At 39.5% G+C, this 20,752-nt stretch overlaps 2 long non-coding RNA genes across 2 annotated transcripts in view; both read right to left on the bottom strand.

Annotated features, from left to right (window-relative positions):
• LOC144455936 (uncharacterized) overlaps positions 1-8,813 on the bottom strand; it is a 36,515-nt gene extending 27,702 nt beyond the window's left edge. Inside the window, exons 1-2 of the long non-coding RNA XR_013484813.1 lie at positions 4,838-8,813; positions 3,947-4,055 (exon numbers count right to left, since the gene is read on the bottom strand). This is a non-coding gene — a long non-coding RNA (uncharacterized LOC144455936). The remainder of the gene's footprint in view (positions 1-3,946; positions 4,056-4,837) is intronic.
• Positions 8,814-15,692: 6,879 nt separating this feature from the next.
• Positions 15,693-18,575, bottom strand: LOC144455935 (uncharacterized). The gene is made up of 2 exons (XR_013484812.1): positions 17,987-18,575; positions 15,693-17,793 (listed from the first exon to the last, which is right to left on the bottom strand). It is a non-coding gene; the product is annotated as an uncharacterized LOC144455935 (long non-coding RNA).
• Positions 18,576-20,752: the final 2,177 nt, after the last annotated feature.

The raw sequence follows: 20,752 nt of genomic DNA, 5'->3' as shown, positions 1-20,752 counted from the left end.
GCTACTGTGTGTACCCCCAGGTCTTCTCTTTCCCAGGCTAAACACTCCCAGTCTTTGAACTAACCCTCTGAAACTCCTCTGTCTGGCCTCAACTACAAAAAGTATTTATTAAGTTATGAGCAGGAGATGATTTGAGGAGGGAGATAATAACTTTAATTTTGTTCATCTCAAGTCTAAGAAGCCAGAGAGATATCCTGGTGGAGATATCAATCCTTTTTTTTTATTATTATTTTTTTAAATTCTGAATTAAATAAACACTAAATAAAAAGAACATTTTCAACTACAAAATAGAACAGAAAAAGAAGGTTGTAGATGAAATTGTAACTATTTGTACAGCTTGGTTTTCATGTTAAGGATATAATAAATTCAACATGTAACTTTCAAAGCTGTCCAACTTGTCTGTGCATTTAAAAAAAATGCTTCAGTGGCCCTCTTTTCTTTCTTTCTTCTTTTTTTTTTTTGCAACCCCAGTGCTAGCCTTACCTTTCCCTTCAACCTTCCCCCTCTTCCCTCCTCCCTCCCCCCAAAATCAAAACTTCTATAACCAAAAATGCACAGCCAGGCAAAACAAATTCTCACTTTGCTGGCTCCAAAAATATGTCTCATTTTGGACTTTGAATCCACTGTCTCTCTGTCCAAGACTACAAACTGAAGAGAAGGTGCAAACCTGCATTGATAAAGTGAGTTTCCTCATTCAGAAAATCCCTATACCAGTGAGATTATAAGTCTAGTCACCATTCCCTACCCTATCTTATATCTACCTCTACTGAAGTCCCCTTCTGATACCTCATTATGGCATGGATTTTATGCTGGCCTTTTTTTCCCATAATTTTATTTTTTTTATTCTGAGCTTAGAACTCCTAAAAGAGCATTTCCATATAAATAGTATAACACAAAAAGAGGATTACATATGAAACCATGAATTACCATTTCATATCACTTGCGTTTTTTAAAAAGTATATAATAAATTCTATATATTACTCTCAAAATTATCTGGCTTATCTATGCTTCCTTCTGAATTTCTTTCATGCATTTTTAAAAGTATTTCAAATGGTTCTTGTTTTTTTGTTTCTTCTTTTATCAAGTTATTTTAAACTTAAATATACAATAAGAAAGAAAAAGAAATGTATTATACACTTAAATATTAAGACAAATACAAAATAAGAAAAGGAAAAAAAAGCATTGCCATGTGCACAGCAGAATATAAGAGAGGATTCAAAATCTACAGCAATAAATTTCCATTTCAAGAAAGCCTATATAATAAATGTGGTTCTTATTCTTAATCATTATTTTAACCCTCCTCCCCTCAATTAAAAATTATAAATGAAAGAGGTGGGGTGGATACAATGCTTCAGTATAGGTGCTCTAGAGACATGGTTGATTTCACATTAAACAGAGTTCTTAATCTTTCAAAGTTCTTTTTTTATATACCTTTTTATTCTCTTTGTATAAATTGCTCTTCTGGTTCTGCTTACTTTACTCTGCATCAGTTCATACTGCCCAGAATTTTCCAAAATAATCTCTTTCATCATATCTTATGGCACAAAAATATTCAATTATATTCATATATCATGATTTGTTCAGCCATTCCCCGATTGTTGGGCACCCTCTTGAATTCTTATTCTTTACTTTTCTTTTTTACTCACTTTAATCCTCCTTCTGGATCAGGAAGTTTGCTTTGTTTGATGCTATTTTCACCCTGGTATTGTCCTTTCTCTTACTCACCTCCCCAACCCAGCTTTTTTCTGTCAAGTTTGATGTATTTCTATATCAAATTCTCTGTGTGTGTTTGTGTGTGTTTGTGTGTGTGTGTGTGTGTGTGTGTGTGTGCTCAATCTCTTTTGTCTATTTAAGATAAGGGTGAGGTTCATCTAATGGCCACTTCCCTTTCTCTTCCCTTCATGTTTGTATATGTGCCTTCTCACACACCCCAATTAGAAGGGGTTTCATCTCCTTCTCTTCCTTTCTACACTAGTGTATTCCTTTTGCCCTCCCTTCTGCTTCCCTTCTTTAAACCCTCAGTTCAGAAAGCAATCTATCCACAGGCCCTCTGGTTTTTCTCATTTAACTCCTTCCATACACTTTGAAGGCAGTAAGGTTCTGAAATGACATTTGTTTCTTCTCCTTTAGAGTGTTAGCACTACTATATCATTAAACAACTCCTTCCAATTGCTCAAATTAACCTAAGTTTCTCTTGACTCCTGTGTTTGTATTTCTAAGTTCCTACCCACCTCTGGTCTTTTTATCAGAAATGCTTAAAAATCTTCTATTCCATTAAAAATCCAATTTCTCTCCTGTAGAATCCTACTCAGCTTTACAGGGTAAGTTATTCTTAACTGTGAGCCTACCTCTTTTGCCTTCTGAAATATATTCCAAAATTGTCTCTCATTGAAGTAGAAGCTGCCAGAACTTGTGTGATCCTGACTCTGGTTTCTTGGTACTTGACATGTTTCTTTCTGGATGCTTGCATTATTTTTTTTCCCTTTGATGTTGGAGCACTGGATTTTGGCTGTAACATTCCTGGGACTTTTCCTTTTAGGGTTCCTTTTAGTAGATAATTGGTACAATAAGATCTTCTTTACTTTGCCTCTGGTTCTAAAAGCTTTGGGCAGTTTTTATTTATGATTTCTTGAAATATAATGTCCATACTTTTTTTCTTTTTGATCATGGTTTTGAGGGAGTCCAGTGATTTTTTTTTTAAGACTGAGTCTCTCTATCTTGCCCAGGCTAGAACTACAGTGGCCAGTCGTAGACCTGATCCAATTGCTAATCAGCACAAAGGCTTTGACCTACTCTGTCTCCAACCTGGGCCTGTAAGCTCTCCTTAGGCAACCTAGTGTCCCCTTTCCCTCTCCTTGCTTCACCCTCTCAGGACCTCACCATGCTGGTACCAGATTCAGTGTGGATTCCTAATTGGCTTTAGCTCTACTGCAGCTCTGAACTCTTGAGCTCAAGAGATCCACCAACCTCAGCTTATTCCAGTATCAGGGATTACAGGAGTATATCACCATACCTAACTAATGACTGTTAAATTATCCAGCCTTGATATATTTTCCAGCTCCTTTGGTTTTGATATCAGATAGCTTATATTTTCCCTCTTTTGTTTTTCAATCTTTTGGTTTTCTTCTAATATTTCTTGTTATTTCATAGAATGAAATATTGGTTTCTGATTAGTCTCTTTTAGTTTTCAGGGAGTCTATTGTTCAAGGCTTGCCACTTTCTCTTCTAAGTTATTTAGGGCTAGATCAAAGATCCTTCTGAATTGTGAGATTCATAGCACTACATCTTCATGCTCCCGTATGGCAACTCAGTACAGAATACTGGGAACCTCAGAGCTCTGGGCACCTAGGCTGCCCAGTCTGAGCACTATCACACTGTACTTGTCAGTGACACTCCATGAGACTTCCAAGGTCCCGGTTTTTGACAAGCTTGGGAATTTCCAACCACCTTATAGCTTCCTGATCCCTTTTGGGTTTTCCTGGGGTAGTTCTCTGCTCTTAACTGCCTCTATCATAGAGCCTTGCAGACTACACATACCTGGTCCATCTCTGATCACACTGAGAGGCTTGTTTGTCTGTGCTAGGCTGGCCTTGTTAGAGGTCACATTTACTACCTGTGGGCTCCTGTCTGACTTTCTGTGCAGTTCTGGTTTAGAAGAACTTGCTATAGTTTCTCACTGGATTTCTTGATTATCATTTGGTCTAGTACAAATTTTAAGTTTTTACTGGGGTTGGTATGTGAGAACTGGGCATTCTGCCTCTGTTTAGGCAGTCATCTTGGCTACAGGTCTGAAGATATCAATTCAACTAACATTAAGCACCTACTAGGTATCATGTACTACATTGGGATAAAAAGACAAAAAGAAAACCCTCTCCAGGTAAAGAGCTTCCTTCGAAGCACTTCCTTTGTGCACATGGGGTAGACCTGTAAGCAGAAATGTTCTCACCTGGGCAAGTCCAGTTGGAGAGAAGGAGAAGGAGGAAAGAGTGTCAGTCACTGTTAGGCTGTCAGTCAACAAGCATGAATTAAGTGCTTCCTATGTGCCAGGTACTATACTGAGGATACAAAGAAAAGAAAAAAATAATAATCTCAGCCCTCAGATAGCTTACACTCTAAAGGAGACAACATGTAAAATGAAAAGATATGTGCAAAATGCATAAAGAGTGGATGGGGGGTGAGGGGGCAGGGGGCTTGCATTGTCATAGGAGTAGTTATACCAAGAAAAGGCCCTACTCCCAAAAGGCCACAGAGGGGTGAAAGCAGGCCCAATTAAAGTGAGCTACAGCCCTGTGACTCCACATGAGGCAGCCATGCCACATGGCAGCTCAAGTGAGAAGTCCTTGGGATGGAAATGGGACTGTTCTTCAAGGTAGTTCAGGACAATAGAGGATTTTGAGAGTTTGTGAATGGCAATTGCCACTGGGAGAAATCATGCTTCCCCATCCCAGATTTTGCCACCTTGAGGCAAAGGCCCATTAACCTGTCCTAATTACTCCCTGACTCAAGGCACAGGTCTCAAATCTCTTCTATACTGTCTACTACCATCTTAGGCTGGTCAAACCTGTTTGACAGATCCAGAATGTCCTCTTGGCTATGTCCAAACTCAGAATGACTGAATTTCTTAGTTAGGAGGGACCTCACAGGCCAGATAGTCCAACAGACACCTCCATAGCATACCCATCAAATTATCACCCAGCTTTTGTTGGAAACCCTTAAGGGAGGAAGAGCTCACTACCTCCTAAGGCAGCCTATTCAAACTTTTGGACAGCTCAGTTAGAAAAAGTTGGGTTTTGTTTTGTTTTGTTTTGTTTTTAACATAGATCAAGCCTAAACTTACCTCTGTTCAAGTCACACCCCTTGTTCCTTGCTCTGTCCTCTGTAGCCAGACAGCTGCCACCCAAGTCTTCTCTTCTCCAGGATAAGCAAACATATTTCATCTGGCTGATCTTAATGTGCAATGAACTGGATGACAGTCAGTAAGTACCAGTTGTATTTTTTCCTGGACACTCTCCAATTTATCAGGGTCTATCCCAAAATGTGGTGTCCAGAGCTAAACACAGAACTCCAGATATAGTCAGTCCTATCAGAGAAGAGTCCACTGGCACCATTATCTCTTTATTTCTGGATGCTCTGCCACTCAATGCCACCTAAGAATTTTAATTTTCTCAGCTACCATAATATGTTGTTGACATACCCCTTAATCTTTTTCAAATGAATTACTGTTATCCACTGCTCCCTCATCTTGTATTTGAGAGTGAGATTTTTAATCCCAGTGTAAAGCTCTACTGAATATGAAAAGAATCAATGGTGTCATCAATTTGGGGACTCCCTGTGTGAGAATGCCCTCCATTTATAGATCATAGCCTATCTGTGGCTTAGTATAGCATTTCTCACAATGTGGTTCCATGGACCCCTAAGAGTCTCAAGACTTTTTCTGGGGGTCTTTAAAGTCAAAACTATTTTTATCATAATATTAAGATGTTTTCATTTCTAATGCATCAAATACTGATAAATATAACCAATAACTGAATAATTTTTAAGAGTATAAAAGGGCCTTGAGAATAAAAACTTTGAGAACCACTGGCTTAGCAGATAAATCTGACCAGCAAAGAAGTTAAATGACTTGCCCAGGGTTATATGACTATTAAGTAAATATTTACATAGTGGGTGTTCCAAATTAAACCCACTCACAACTAGCTTTTTTTTTGGGGGGGGTACACTATAGAGTACCAAGTAATTAACTGGTTGTTGGTTAACCAACCTGAGGGAGGGGGAAAGTATATATTTTGTCCACCAGTTAGAACTTTTCGTGGGCCACCAGCCCAGTGACATCAGAGATAATCAGTGGACAAACTTTTTCTTCATGCTGCAGTCTTTCTCAATGATCACGAGATGGCACTATAACCACATACAAATAAGCCCTCTCTTCCCCCTACCACCACCATTACCACCACCATGCTCTGGATTCTATGTGGAACCAGAAATGTGACCTGGAATGTACATTAAATTGCCCAAAATAGGAAAAATCAATTTATCTCTGAGCTCCTTTCTCCCATATTTGGAAACTCCTCTTCTCATTCATAACTAACAATTCATAGAGATTGATAATTTATTATTTCCTTAAGGATTGTGTGATTTATTGGAACCCAGTAAAATAACTGTACAATGGTAACAGCAAAACAAAACTGTCAAGAGCTTTCAAATAGCAAGCTGCAGAAAAACCGCTAAGCAGATCTGCTCCTGTTCCATTTTTATTTATTTCTTCCCCCACCTCTTCCCAGCCAATAGACGGGAAGGACAAATAAGGAAAGGGACTTAGTGAGTTTGGAACCCACTAAGATATCCTCAGATGAAATAAATTCCAGGGTGAGGCTCCATCATTATCCCACTCACTTAATAGTAATTATCTTTGTTAAGTAAGGTCACTTCTTGATTGACTCCAGAACCCAGCCTCTGCCTATGTGTTAGGAATTTCCCTAACTGGAAGCTGAGAACAATTATGATTGAACCCATAACTTTTCACCTAAACTTGAACGCCAAGTAGGAGGGAACCATGTAGATCTTAGGAGCCATTATATTCTCCCTACGGTTAAAAAATAAACACACACACATACACATGTACATACATGTGTGTATATATGTGTGTGTGTATGTGTGTATATCCATCCATACATATATACACACACACATACATACATACATACACAGATGCATACATACAATACAACAGGGTATTATATGATAGACTGGAAATGCTGGAGTTGGTTCCACTTTATCTCCTCATGTCTGTAGATCACAGCATGGCCTGTCCTCTTAAACTCAAAGTCTATCTGATCTGTTCTGCCTGCACTCCACCTATTCCCAATTGCCTTAGGTGTACAGCACTTCCTTCAGGTCTCTGCATGGCTCTGCACAGCCTTAATGAAGTGGGAGGCACACAGTGCCCTAAGGGTTAAGAGAATATTAATATTGCTCTTCCAGTACTTTGTGAAACCCAGTTTATTCTGTAACTTGAAAGGCATCCTAAAGTCTTTTCCCCCTTATCTTGAACTGGTCCCTTAGCCTAGGTTCCCCCGTCCTTTGGTTTTTAACCTGTGCCCCCATGCCCTGTACACTATAAAGAATTCCCTTCGTCTCCCTCATCCTATGTCATAAAAATCCTTTCTTGACCTGTCTCTAATCTTACCCCATAAAACTTCTAAAACTATCTTGTAAGGAACCATCTTCCTCATCCTATCCTTATAAAACTGTCCCTGTCCCTCTTTAAGGTGCTACTCCTCTTTCCAGGGCTAGCCCTCTGCTTTTGTGTCAGTAAAGCTGCCAGTGGTTACAGAGAAGGTCCAAGTGAATTCTTTCACACCTGAACCAGCTCTTCCAACTCTAAACCTCTAAACCAACATTAAGTAGGCAGAGAAACTTGAAGGGTTAAAAAATCCCAACGTTTCACTAATATTATGGAAGTTGTGAAGGTCACTACCAGGAGTAGTTATACTGTACCTTAAGAACTGCTCACACACAAACACTCGGTTGAATTTGACCCAGATGCCAAACTTTTAGTTACAGCTCTGCACTGGAACTAATGAGAGAAGGAAGCAGTTTATCTGCTGCAGAGCTGAGGAAGGAAGAGCCATTTGGGAACTCTATAGTCTTATTCCCCTCAAGTGAACTCACTTTTATATAGAGGTGTAAGCTTTGCAAAAAGCTTTCCCCATGCACAACATAGCTAAAGTAGTTAGAAGGCCCAGAGAGTTTGAGTGATTTGCTGGCGGTCACTCAGTACAGCAGAGCTATGACAGGGAACTTGGTCTTCTGATTCTAAGACAAGGGTTCTGAAACAGAACAGGCCACTAGGTGATGCAGTGGATACAGCACCAGGCCTGGAGTCAGAAAGACTTGAGTTCAAATATGACCTTAGACACTGGGCAAGTCACTTATCCCTGTTTGCCTCAGTTTCCTCATCTGTAAAATGATCTGGAAAAGGAAACGGCGAACCACTCCAGCACCTTTGCCAGCCCCAAACAGGGTCACAAAGAGTTGGAAGTGCCTGGAAAAAATGACTGAACAACAACAAAAATCTGAAACAGAGCCAAAATTAGCCTAGAAAGGAGCTTGATCCTAGATGAGAACCTGGAGAAAGAGGGCACTTCATCCCACCCACCTCTCATTGTCCACAGAGGGATCCCCTCCCTTGTTTGGCCTCAGGCTGCCATTCCTTAGGGTCTCATGGCTATCAGTTCCGTTGAGAGAATGAATGAATGAATGAATGAATGAATGAATGAATGAATGAATGAATGAATGAATGAATGAATGAAGAGAATGGACTAAATACTTGCTACGTGCCAAGTATTATGCCCAGTACTGAGGCACTCACAGCTGAATTGGGGGAGATAATACACAGACTAACATTCAACTTCAGGACCGGCAGAAAGTTTCCATTCCAATTCTGGCCCCCTTTGAAGATCCTGGTCTCCAAGTTCCTCAGCCTCCTCAATTCTCATGATCTCCGTCTTCAACAATGCACAGGAGTAGTTATACTGTACCTTAAGAACTGCTCACACACAAACACTCAGTTGAATTTACCCAGATGCCAAACTTTTAGTTACAGCTCTGTGCTGGAACTAATGAGGGAAGGAAGTAGTAAGGTGGGCAGAACAGAAAGATGAGAGGAAGAAAGGAAAAGGGTTATTCCTGGGGAGCAATCAATTCAATCTGACACATTTTTAAAAAATTAATGTTGGCTATGTGCAGTGCACTATGCTACTAACCAGATATTCAAATCTGCAAAATTACAGATTCTCTTCCTTTTCCCCATGTATGACACTACTGGACATGTACCCTACCCTGAGAGAGAGAGAGAGAGAGAGAGAGAGAGAGAGAGAGAGAGAGAGAGAGAGAGAGAGAGATTAAAAATAATAATATATATATATATATATACATATATATATATAATAGCAATACTTTTTGTTTAAGCAAAAAAACTAGAAACATATGAGTGCCCATCAATTGGGAAACATTGACTATGGTATATGAATGTAATTTAGTACTATTGCATAATAAAAAATATTCAGAGAAACTTAGGAAGACTTACATGAAATGATACAGGATATAATGAACAGAGCCAAGAAAACAATTTATATAGTGACCATGTGGCTCATACTCTGGGCTCACTCTCCCAACCCCCAGAGGCAGCTAGATAGCACAGTAAATAGAAAGCTGAGCCTGGAGTCAGGATGACCTAAGTTCAAATCTGGGCTCAGACACTTACTCGCTGTGTGACAAATCACTTCACCTGGGCAAGTCACTTAACCTCTGCCTCGGTCTCCTCAACTGCAAAATGGAGATAATAATAGTACACACCTACCTCATAGGGTTGTTGTGATTATCAAATGAAATAATTTGTAAAGTGCTTAGCACAGCATCCGGCACACAGTAGGAATTGCTTAATAAATACTTGTTCCTTCCCCCACCCCACTAGCCAAACCCAGAGTTTGGCTACTTCTCCCCTAGGTAACCCTGAAGGGCTGGAGTTGTCTAATAGTACTATTTGTGAGTTCCAATCTGGCATGTTCCTCTAATACCATGCACCAGTTAATACTTTCCCAATATAATTTAATCAATTAATATCAGGTAGCTCTTACAAAAGGATATTTACTGAAAAAGTATAGCAAGGACCAAAGTACAGCCACCTCTCAAACTCGGAACCCACCTCTGCTACCTTGGTCTCTGGGGAGGATGGGGTCATACTCAAAGTGTTGGCTATAAAACATTCCACCACCCAATCCCTTCTGGGTGTAGTGCAGGTAGCCAATTATTGAACTGCCTCGTAGCTTACACTGTCTCAACTGCTGGGTTAGATCAACCAGATGGTTGTTGACGCTACTGTCTCCAGCACAGAGGAGATGTTTGATGGCTCTTCTGACCCCTCAAAGTTCAGAGTTTTAATCCTGCTCCATTCTCTCTCTACTACTCAGTCAACCAAAATCAGGAAAGAATGATACATAATCAAGACAGAAGACACAGAGATACTATGTGTTCACTGATGAGAGATAGAACCCTGGCCCCCTTTCCTCACCAACAGGTTTATAACAGTTCTTGCCCTACAAAAGGAGAGAGAGAAAGGGAGAGAGAGACAGAAACAAAGTCAGAGACAGAGACAAAGAGAGACAGAGACAGACCAAGTCAGTAAACCAACAGGAAACAGTGAATACCTAAGCCTGTTCTGAAGCAGGAAGGAAAGGGCCCCTCCACTGTAGAGTTCCAGAAGCAGGCTCACTGAGCCTCCCTATTGTGGCAACAGAATTTCTGGCTCAGGCCTCTTGCTTCCGCTATGATGAAAGAAAGATGGTAATGGGAAAGAAACTCTGGTTCAGACCTTGCTACTGCTATGATAAGAAGAGGACACTGCTCATCTCCATTTGAGCTTCCGAACACTGTTCTTAGAAGCTCAGAGGTCGTAACACCTGCAGAATCAAGGCTGGGAAAGAAGGCATGGCTCTGTTTTGGCCAGCTGGCAAGTGTGCTTATCTGCCTCCTTCAGTGACTTGTTTCAGACATGTATACCCTTATCTTCTCTTCCTGCTTTCTACAAAATTCCATTTTTTATGCTGCTTATGCATTCACATTCTAGATAAGGTTACTGAAGACGATGCTCTGCGCGCTCTGACTTTTCACACAGATAAGTCTACATACGCAAATAAAATCTGCAGATGACTATCTCTGCATGTTGATTTGATGATTGGCAGCAGTGCCTAATTACTGGATTCCCTGGATAAATCTTATCTCACTATGGAGCCGCAGCAGGCAGAACATATTTCACACGCTCCCAGTACTTGGCCCTCATTGACCAGGCCCGTTACAGCCACAGTAACGTAAAAGAGACGCCTTTGAAAGACAAAAACTCTCATCAATGCAATGACCAATCATGACTCCAGAAGACGGATGAAGAAGTAGGTTTCCTCCCACCTCTTGAAAAAGAGGTCTGTAAGTGTACATTTTCAGGCATGGTCAATGTGCAAACTAATTTTGCTTAACTATATTTATTTGTTACAAGAGAGGGCTTTTATTTTTTAGGAGGGGAGAACAGCAGAGAAGAGTGGTGGTCAAAGACAGAAATACAAAAAAGGGGAGAAGAACATTAATGAAACTTTTTTCATTTAAATATATTTAACAGTTTTGTGTATTCAAGTCAAACTATGAACTAGAACATTAAGTTAATGAAATTTAAGTAGGTGACCAAATGTATTTAAATCTGATTATAGAATCTTAGAAGTTTAAAAGGGAAGGATATCATCTGAAACAGTCCCCTCATTTTTAAAATATGAAATATTGAAATATTGAAAACCACAGAGAAGAGAACGGAAGAAAATTCAGACATGGACATAGACAATCAAGGCAGTGTTGTACTATAGTGTTGAATTAAATATATTTTTAACTATATAATAGAGATTCAGCATTTCATATATGTCTCTTTTTCTGTTCTTTGAATATGGAAATGTTCATGTTTGCTGCTGTTAGTTAATAATAATGTTAGAAATAGGCTTGACGCCAAAAATTTAGTATCAAGAAAATTTATTACAAAGAAAGTCCAGAGGATTTAGACGTTTCTGGCCAGAAGCGGGCTCCAGCCCTCTTCAGGAGGGGTGGGCCCTGAGGGCAAGGGAAAGTGTGTTTTTATGCAGTTGAATTCAGCGCAAACCTCCCAGGCTGGGATTGGTCCAACCCTTCCCAGGTTACACCTTTCCTTACATGTTTCCTCTGGATATGCTCAAGAATGTTCCCCCTCCTTTGGTCATACGTCCCATGACTCATTAATGAGGCTCTAATTTTATGCAGGGTGTGTCAGATAATAGTAATGAAGTTCATTAAGCAGGCACTAACATTTTTTCAGGTGTCCTCAGGTTGACCCCAACTGGTCTGAGCTGGCTGGACCCTTATCTTGATTTTGGGGTCTTTATGGAACCATCAGCTTACTTTTTATTGGCTAAGCCCGAGCCCACCTACAGTGTACTACTTCCTGGAGCTGTTGTTCTTTAAATCTCTGCATTATTCTACCTGTGGAAATGTAAGCCCGTCTATAACTCTAACAATTCCCTCCTCTTCTTCTCAATAAGAATTATGTTTCCACACTTTTTGTTCCTGTTGTCTTTCCTCAAAGTGTTTTAACATTAGTTCAAATTCTTCATCAGAAGGAGAGGAATGATCATAATTCTCTCAATCATCATCCTAACTCCACTTGATCCTGTTACCTGAATTCCCATAGCTGGTCCTGTTGGGATACTTTTAGTTAGTGCTGTTTCTATTAATTTTTGCACTAGTCCTCTGATACAATGGATGATGCAGCACCTCACTGCAGTTAAAACTATCACAGCTACGATTAGAGAGGTGATGATGGATGCTACTATTACCTTCCATTTGCCAAACCAGGATTCTAACCATCACTTTAATCAGTTAACTATCCCAGAATTCTCTGCCAACTCCTCAGCTAAAGTGGTTAAACCTTGCAATGCCTTAGTGATGGTTCTACCTGGGACTGTGCTGCTGGGCAACATTTCATCAAGGGATTTTGGGGACTTAAAACAATATGAGAGAAGGAAGGGAAGAGTTGACTGATGCATTGACAAATTAAAAAGGAGGCAGTCCCCTTATTAAGTACAGATACAGAGACCCAAAAGTAATGATAAATTGTCCATTTAAAGCTTCAGAAGTCTCTTCTCATACCACTGTCTGAAACTCTCGACATCATCCGGTGAAGTCTTCTTGTCTAAGTGCTGTTCATACAGTGTCCAGCAGACTCTCCTCCTACAGAGATCCTTCTTGTATTCACTCTCCTACAACATTGATCTCAACACAATTTTAAATTACCTTGCCAATAACCAGGGCAAATAATGAAAATTAACTCAACCCCTATGTCTTCACCATTACAAGATCAAAATTGGAACTTTGTCCAATTGTCATGTTTCAAGACACTCAAATTTAAAAAAAAATTAGAACCTAGCCTTACATTCTGCATTACTTCTAGTTTTATACCTTGCATTAGTTCATTATTCAGTCCTATTCATATTCCCATCAGGAGGATGAGATTCCACTAAGGAATTAATAACACACTCCAATACATAGTAGTTAATTTAAAACCAGTACATATCAAATAACAAAACAATCCCAACTTCTAGTCATGTACAAATAAATAATCCTTAATTAAAGTAGATGCTTCTTTCAAGGCATTTACAAGATAAGCCATAAGCTATTCCTCTTTTAACATTAATTGTAACAAACTGAGATAACTTATTAACTAAGTATTAACTAAGTAACAGAATAATATCCTTGTTCCACAATCTCCTGGCCTAATTATCCCCTAATGATGGGGTAAGGGTCCAAGTCGACCCCTGCCCCTTGCCCCAGAAAGAATGTGGCTCTCATTTGTCTAAGGGCCCCAGCTCCCCATCTTCCTTTGAAAGCCCTGGCCCCACTTTTGATCTTATTCAGATGCCTTTCAAACTCTCCTCCAGTTCCCTTCATTATCTGTTCCCATTGTCTATTCAATCTCTCAGACATTCCAATCAGAATTCTCTCCTAGACCCTTTTCCCAGCCCTTCCTCTGGTCACTCAAAGTTACTTTAGTGAATGTAAGATCCACCCTGACCCCTATATAAAATGCAGACTTTCTCATGCCTTCTCCTCCTTATGGGCGTCACCTGGCCTACATGGTTTATCTCCAACAAACTTCCCCCTGGCTGAAAGACCTGGGCTGAACTTCAGGAGGGACCCTTGTGCTGTGACCTTAGAGTCCCAGCACCCCCAAACCTCCAGACCTCATCATAACCATTATGAGAAATTAAAGGATCCTGACTTATACAGGAATATACTTAATTCTGAAATTCTAGGCCAAATAACTCAATCTTTTGCATCTTACTATATATAATAACCTCAGATGTTCCCACATCAATCTATTGCTTAATAGATTCGATATTTATGTTTACAAACTTATGATCATAGGAATTTGCCATGAAAGAACATAACTAAAGAAAGGGAACAATGCTTCCCTAGATTCATGTCAACTCCAGGCAGAAGTTATATAATGACCAACTGCATTGAGCCAGGTTTAAAGTCTGCCAGGTGTCATAGTGGGGAAATTGAGTCAGGAGAATCCTACCTCAGCCATGCAGAAAAGTCATTCTCCCAACCTTCCCATGAGAAAACCTTCTTGCAGCTCATAGGTGCAGCTCACAAACCTCTTTGCAGGTTGCTGACGTCATGGGTCAGTAGCTCAATCAGTTTGTTGTTAACCATACCTGGATTTAGACTCAAAATAATATTTCATTAACAGATTCCAAGGTCTTAGATAGCAAATTCCCCTCATCAGAGTTTCAGGTGTGACTATAGTTTCACATTAATTAGGGAACATCTCCAAAGTGAGTAGCTTGCATAACTTCCTACACATGTTATGGTTCCTAATAACATCCTAAGTAAAATCAAATTTCCATTAAGATCATAAGTTGCTACTCTAAATAGATTTGCCTTTCTGTTTCTCAAGCTTATCTATCCCTCTCTAACCATCCTTAATCTGAAAAAAGAGACACTTTCAGGACTCGAATCTTATACATATAAGTTCAAATAGTAACTTTAGCCCTTTCTAGGTTATGGAATGAATTCATATCAAAACAGTAAGATCTTTCCTACTTATAGCTTATTACAGAAATTTAGATGCTTTAGTATTAATCACTAGCCTTAGATCTCTGACTGCTCCATTGAGACTGTTTCTCTAAAAGCACCCAGTTAAGTCCAATCCAAGGACACAACAAACCCAGGAATGAAACTCTTAAGTTCATAAGGATTTGAACATTATTTCCATCAACAATAAATTATTACTGCAACAAATTAGCTTGCAAATAGAAATTTAGTGGGCCCTCTAAAAGAATATCAAAGACTTCATCAAAACATCTTCATAAAAGTATCTCCTTTTCTTAAAAAACTTACAATTTCCTAATTACCACTGTCAACCTGAACATTGGTTAAATAGACCACAAGCTAGTGATAAGTGACTACACCCTGACTCAGGACATCTGGGTTACTCAGTTTCATGGTCTCCAAATGTTTAACCTAAGCATGAGAAAGGAAATTTAAATAAGATAGGCAAATGTCAGATCCAGGACATCTGGGTCTCCTTTACCACCATCAAGGTAGTGGCTGGGTTAAAGGCACTACTTCAGTGGTCATAAACATAAGAATGCTCTTGATCAGCATTCTTAGCTCACTCAGCAAGAAAAGATCAGTTCAGGTTTTTGGCCTGGTTATTGGGGCTCAATTGATCTTAAATGATTATCACCATAAAATTCCTAGTTACCTAATTTCTTTAGTCCAGAGGTATCTGCAATGGGCCACTTAATCAGTAAGAGTTCCACCTCACAAAACTCCTGCACAGGATTGATAAGAATTACGAGATTTTACAAAATCTTTCTTTGCATAATTACATAGTTTCTTTACACACACACACAAAAATACTTCTACCAGTAATTCACTTAAACAGTAACTCCAAATAGCATAGTTAACAATTTTAAACTTCATAAGTGACAGCCAGATAATCCCAGCTAAAACTTTCCTTTAAACAGAGAAAATTTTAAGTTCTCATTTCTCAAATTATAGTACTTAAAAAGGAAATATTACAGAACAGGGTCATATAGAATACCCCAACAGCCTTTACCCATTCCTTTTTCTCTTTTATCTGAAGGCACAATTCTTAATTTAACATTCTAGGTTATAAAGTGAATTGCTCTTCCAACAACATAACTAATACAATTGCTTACCAGATTACATCACATAAGAAAAATTCAGAAATATGTAAGCAGTACATTAAAAACTTGGAACAGACCCAATTAATTATTATAAAAAAAAACCCTTTTGTTTCTGAACCCCTTCACCAGGTTCAACAGTTTCCTGGGGCCACTCCCACCCCATTAGACTGGCTCTTCTTTATTATCTATGGGGTCTGATAGCCTTGGGCCACATCCAGATTCAACCTCAATGACACTACTTGGCCTAAACTTCCCCACACAAGCTAGTCTCTGCCTGAAGAGCCTGGCTCATACAGCCCATCCCCCAACAAATCCAACAGTTAACCTAAAGAAGGCCTGGTTTGAAAAACATATGTATATGTATATATCTATTTTTTCTATTTTTCTAATTTCTAATTCAGGCCCTGATATGAGAGAATACCTCATTAATTCCAAATACATATAAGTTTTTCCACAATAAAATATGTTTGTACCACAGGGCATACATTATAAAATTATTTCCACAATTGTAATAAACTTTGAAATGACCCATTATCAATTTAGATGGATGTTCTTCTAAGTCACTTTGTACAGAAAATCATTCATCTCATCATTAATATGTTGAGACTATAACTTTAAACCACCATATGAGACCTTGGGCAAGTCACTTAACTTCTGTCTATCTCAGTTTTGTTATCTATAAAAAATAGCACCCTACCTCCTAGGATCATTGTAAAGGATGAATAATATTTGTAAAGTTCTTTATAAACCTTAACATGCTTTATAAGTGGTAGTAGTAATAGCAGCAGCAGTAGGAGGAGGAGGAGTAAAGCAATGGCAATTCCTCTCAATCCCCAAAATAGCCCTGTTTTAAGCTCTCCATTTCCCAGTCAGCTCTCTGATTATAGCTACTTCAAAGCATCTTTGATCCCCAGCTACAACCCTGATAACAAGGCCAGAGTTAGAGTCAGGCCCTCAGGCCACATTAGCTGAAGAGTCTTCAGCCTCTGACATCGGTCTCCAATATCAATCTTTTTACACTTTTTTTTTCTTTTTTGGGCTAGGCAATGGGGTTAAGTGACTTGCCCAGGCCACACAGCTAGTAAGTGTTATGTGTCTGAGGTCGGCTTTGAACTCAGGTCCTCCTGACTCCAGGGCTGGTGCTCTATCCACTGTGCCACCTAGCTGCCCCTCCAATATCAATCTTTTAACCAATCAAAAAAGCAATGACCAAACACCCAGGTGCTGGGGATGTAAAGACAAAGACAATAAAGCCCCTGCCCTCAAGGAGGTTATAGTCTTTGGGGAGGGAAACAAGTATTCAAATGAATTTGTTATTTGATTCATTTGTGAACTCCTTCCCATATGCAGATTATGACCCAACCATGCCTACCCGTCCTGTGTGACTCTCTCCCATGTCTTCCCCAAAGTTTACCATGGGGGTCCACGTAACACACAGGAAGCTTTCTTCATTTCCCCTTATACGTGGAGAGTGCCAGTGAAGCACTCTGGCCCTCCACATGCCACCATTTGCTCTTGCCACATGACCAGCCCATCTTTACTTTCTATCATATGATTCTTGGATGATATCATTTGCCCTGTTCTTCTTTGGAGTTCCTCATTGGTTATATGTTGTAGCCTGTAAGCACCTATCATGAGTCTTTCCATTGCCTTTTGTGTGATGTTCATCTTTAGTTTTTCAGAGACAGTAAGTAGTGTTCTAGGTCTTGCCACCATCATCAACACTGGTAAAAGGTTTGCATTGAAAAGACGGACCTTAGATGTTATGGAAAATTTAGGGTCAGTAAAAGTACTTTGCAATTTTCCAGCCTCAGTCTCCTTAGACAGCTCATTGTCTATCTGTATTATCTGTCCCAGTACACATTCTGTTGGATAAGCGTTTATAGAGTGTCCCTTCAGATATAAGTTGAAATCCAGGTGATAGATGTTCTTTATCCATTTAGTCTTTATAGAATAGATGAGAGGTTAAAATCCTTTCAGTGACCACAAATCTCTTTGGTAAGCCCTGCAATGTCAAATATAAAATATATGGAAGGTAAATACAAAGTAATTTGAGGTGGCACTAGTAACTGGAAAGGGAGAAATATCCTAAAGGTAACCCCTTCCCTCAATTCTATTACTCTCTTAAGCCAATGAACTATCTCTCTCCCTCCCTTCCCCACTGAGTTCTGCTTCTACAAAGGCTAGACTCTACTTACCTCTACTTCCTCACTGCCGGATCACTGTTCAGCTAGTCTGACTCCATTCCCAACATTCTGCTATTATCTCAATGACCACCAATGACTTCCTGATCAGTAGATACAGACTTCTTCTTAGTCCTCTTCCTAGTTGGCTTCTCTGAAACACTTGACAGTTCCTTTTCGATAACTCTCCTCCTTTGGCTTCTGTGACAATTATCTCTCCTGGTTCACCTCAAACCTTTCTAACCATTTCTCTTTTTATTATTTCCTTTTGGATTTTGCTGTTGCTACATAGAAATTTTTGTGAGGCTTATTTTCTCTCCTGCTTCTTTACTAAAGCTATAGTCAACTAGTTTCTTTACTGATTTTCTAGGATTTTCTAAGTAAACAATCATATCAGTGGCAAATAAATATAGTTTTATCTCTGTTTTGCCCATATATATGCCTTTAATTTCCTTATTTTGTCTTATTACTACTGCTAGCACTTCTAGAACTATGTCAAATAACAATGAGGAAAGGAATCTAGTGTTTTTCCATTGTGGCTAATGTTAACCTTTGATTTTAGACATACTTTTTATCATATTAAAAAAATGGCCTTTCTATGATCTATGCTTTGTAGGGCTGTTAGCATAAATGGATTTTGAACTTTGTTAAAGGCTTTTCCTATATGCAATAACACAACCATGTGTTTTCTAACCACTTCTCTATTTCCTTTAAAGTTCCTCTTCCTTCCCCTGTCCCCTGATTGGGGGTTTCTCTCAAGGCTGATGACCTTCTTCTCTTTAATTACAATTCAAAACACATTTACTAAATGCCTAAAATATGCAAAACATTCTCTCCCATGGAAAGTTCAGCTAATCCCATAACTTCAATTATTATCACTACACATATGACTCCCAAATCTCTTTGCTGTCCTGATCTCTCTCCTGAATTTCAGTCACATATTTCCATGACTATCAGATATTTCTGGCAGGGCCTCCACCTGTGCTAAGTGATTCCATTACCTTCAAAGGTCTCTAGGTGGGAACAATTATTGATTTCTTAAGAAGGGGAAGCAAAAACTAATTGCTTACTTCAGGTAACCACAGATACCTGGTCATTAGCACACCAGTACCGAAATGCCCTCATATCTGAAGCCCACTTATATCCCAACACCTTTGGTATCCAAATGTCTCCAGTGTGCCAATCCCACAGAACAGTCATTGATCATAAGCAATCCACTCTACTTCATGGAAGTGCTGCCCTCTCTTATTAAAACTCAAACCCATTAAAGGTTTAGATGGGCCATCCACACAGCTGAGCCTCAGAGTGGCACCAATTGTCAGCTGAGATAGCTGAGTTAGGAAAATAACTCTGAGGTCAAAAGAATTAGGGCCTGGATGAATGTCTGCGTTGTTTGCTTCTGCACTGGCCTCACACCAAGTTCCCTTGTTTCCCAACAATATTAGCCTCTTCAGTATGCAGTTAAATGATAGCCTTTGTCTCCGCAGATTAATCCTTCCCTAGAGTCAATCAGTCAGTCAGCAAACATTTATTAAGCAAACATTTATTAAACATAACATTAACTTACTATATGCCAGGCATTTTGCAAAGTGCTGATGACATCAAGAAAAGCAAAGAATATGGTTTCTGGCCCTCAAGGATCTCACATTTTAATAGAAGAAATAATTAAGTATATCTACGATACATAGAGTTCAATGAAAGGTAGTATCAGAGGGAAGTTACTATCAGTGGTAAGGACTGGAAAAGATCTCCTGCAGAAGGTAGTCTTGTAGGACATAAGAAGGGAGAGTATTCAAGAGCTGGGGGACAGTCTGGCACAGGGTCAGACTCCAGAGATGAAGTGCTGTGTTCAAAGACCAGCAGGAAGGCCAGTGTCGTTACATCACACAGTGTGTAAAGGAGAGTTAAGGTATAAGATGACTGCAAAGGTAGGAAGAGGCCACATTGTAAAGGGCTCTAAATGCCAGCCAGAGGATTTTCCATTTGGTCCCAACGATTAGAGGCAGTCACTGGAGTTCACTGAGTTGAGGCTGGGGATGGGGGGAGAGAAGACCCAGTGGAGTGATACAGCCAGGAAAATCACTTTGGATTTAGAGACCTTACCATGGAGACTTAGTAGGTCACAAATGTCTGGGATTACCAGAGTTGTTCAAGTTCCTGTGGTGTTTTGTTTTTTCTTTTACTGTGACAGGATTTCTGTAGAGAAGTTGAAGGCCTCCCTAAGAGTATAAAACCCAAGGCACCATATGAGACCGACAGAGAGCCTTCTGGGAAGGCGCATGCTGGAACCAGCTCGAGCTCGCTTGTTACATTTTCAGTGTGAACATTTACACCTCAGAAGTTAACAAATTCCACAAATTTGGACTTTATTTGTTTTGTTGATTGTCTAGATTTAAGAAAGTGATGGGGAAATGTTAATTGTGCAGATTAATCTCAAAAGTGTGTTTCATGTACATTTTTTGGGGGGAGAAATGCAGTCTGGGCCATTAGAATAGAGAGTTAGGTAATGGCTGGCGGCTGTAAGGGAGGACAGGAGAGATCATGACGGGACAAAGGAAGTGTCCAGACGTAGGTGAGGTTCAAATGGACTACAATGAAAGGGAGGAACTGAGAGAAGATTGGGTAGACTGAGTTTGTTGAGACTCTATTACTGGAGTGGAGAAGACTTATTCTATTACCTGTCCATCATTTCCTGTCCAACTTGTTGAGAAGAAGGGTATAGCAAAAACACCTATTTTTCCCCTCTTGGCTGCAGCCAAAGCAGCTGACATTCAGCAGTTT

This window comes from Phascolarctos cinereus, unplaced genomic scaffold (genome assembly GCF_003287225.1).
Source record: "Phascolarctos cinereus isolate Bilbo 61053 unplaced genomic scaffold, phaCin_HiC Scaffold_2;HRSCAF=192, whole genome shotgun sequence".
NCBI classification, from domain to species: Eukaryota; Metazoa; Chordata; class Mammalia; order Diprotodontia; family Phascolarctidae; genus Phascolarctos; species Phascolarctos cinereus.
This window is presented reverse-complemented; position numbering and strand designations above follow the sequence as displayed.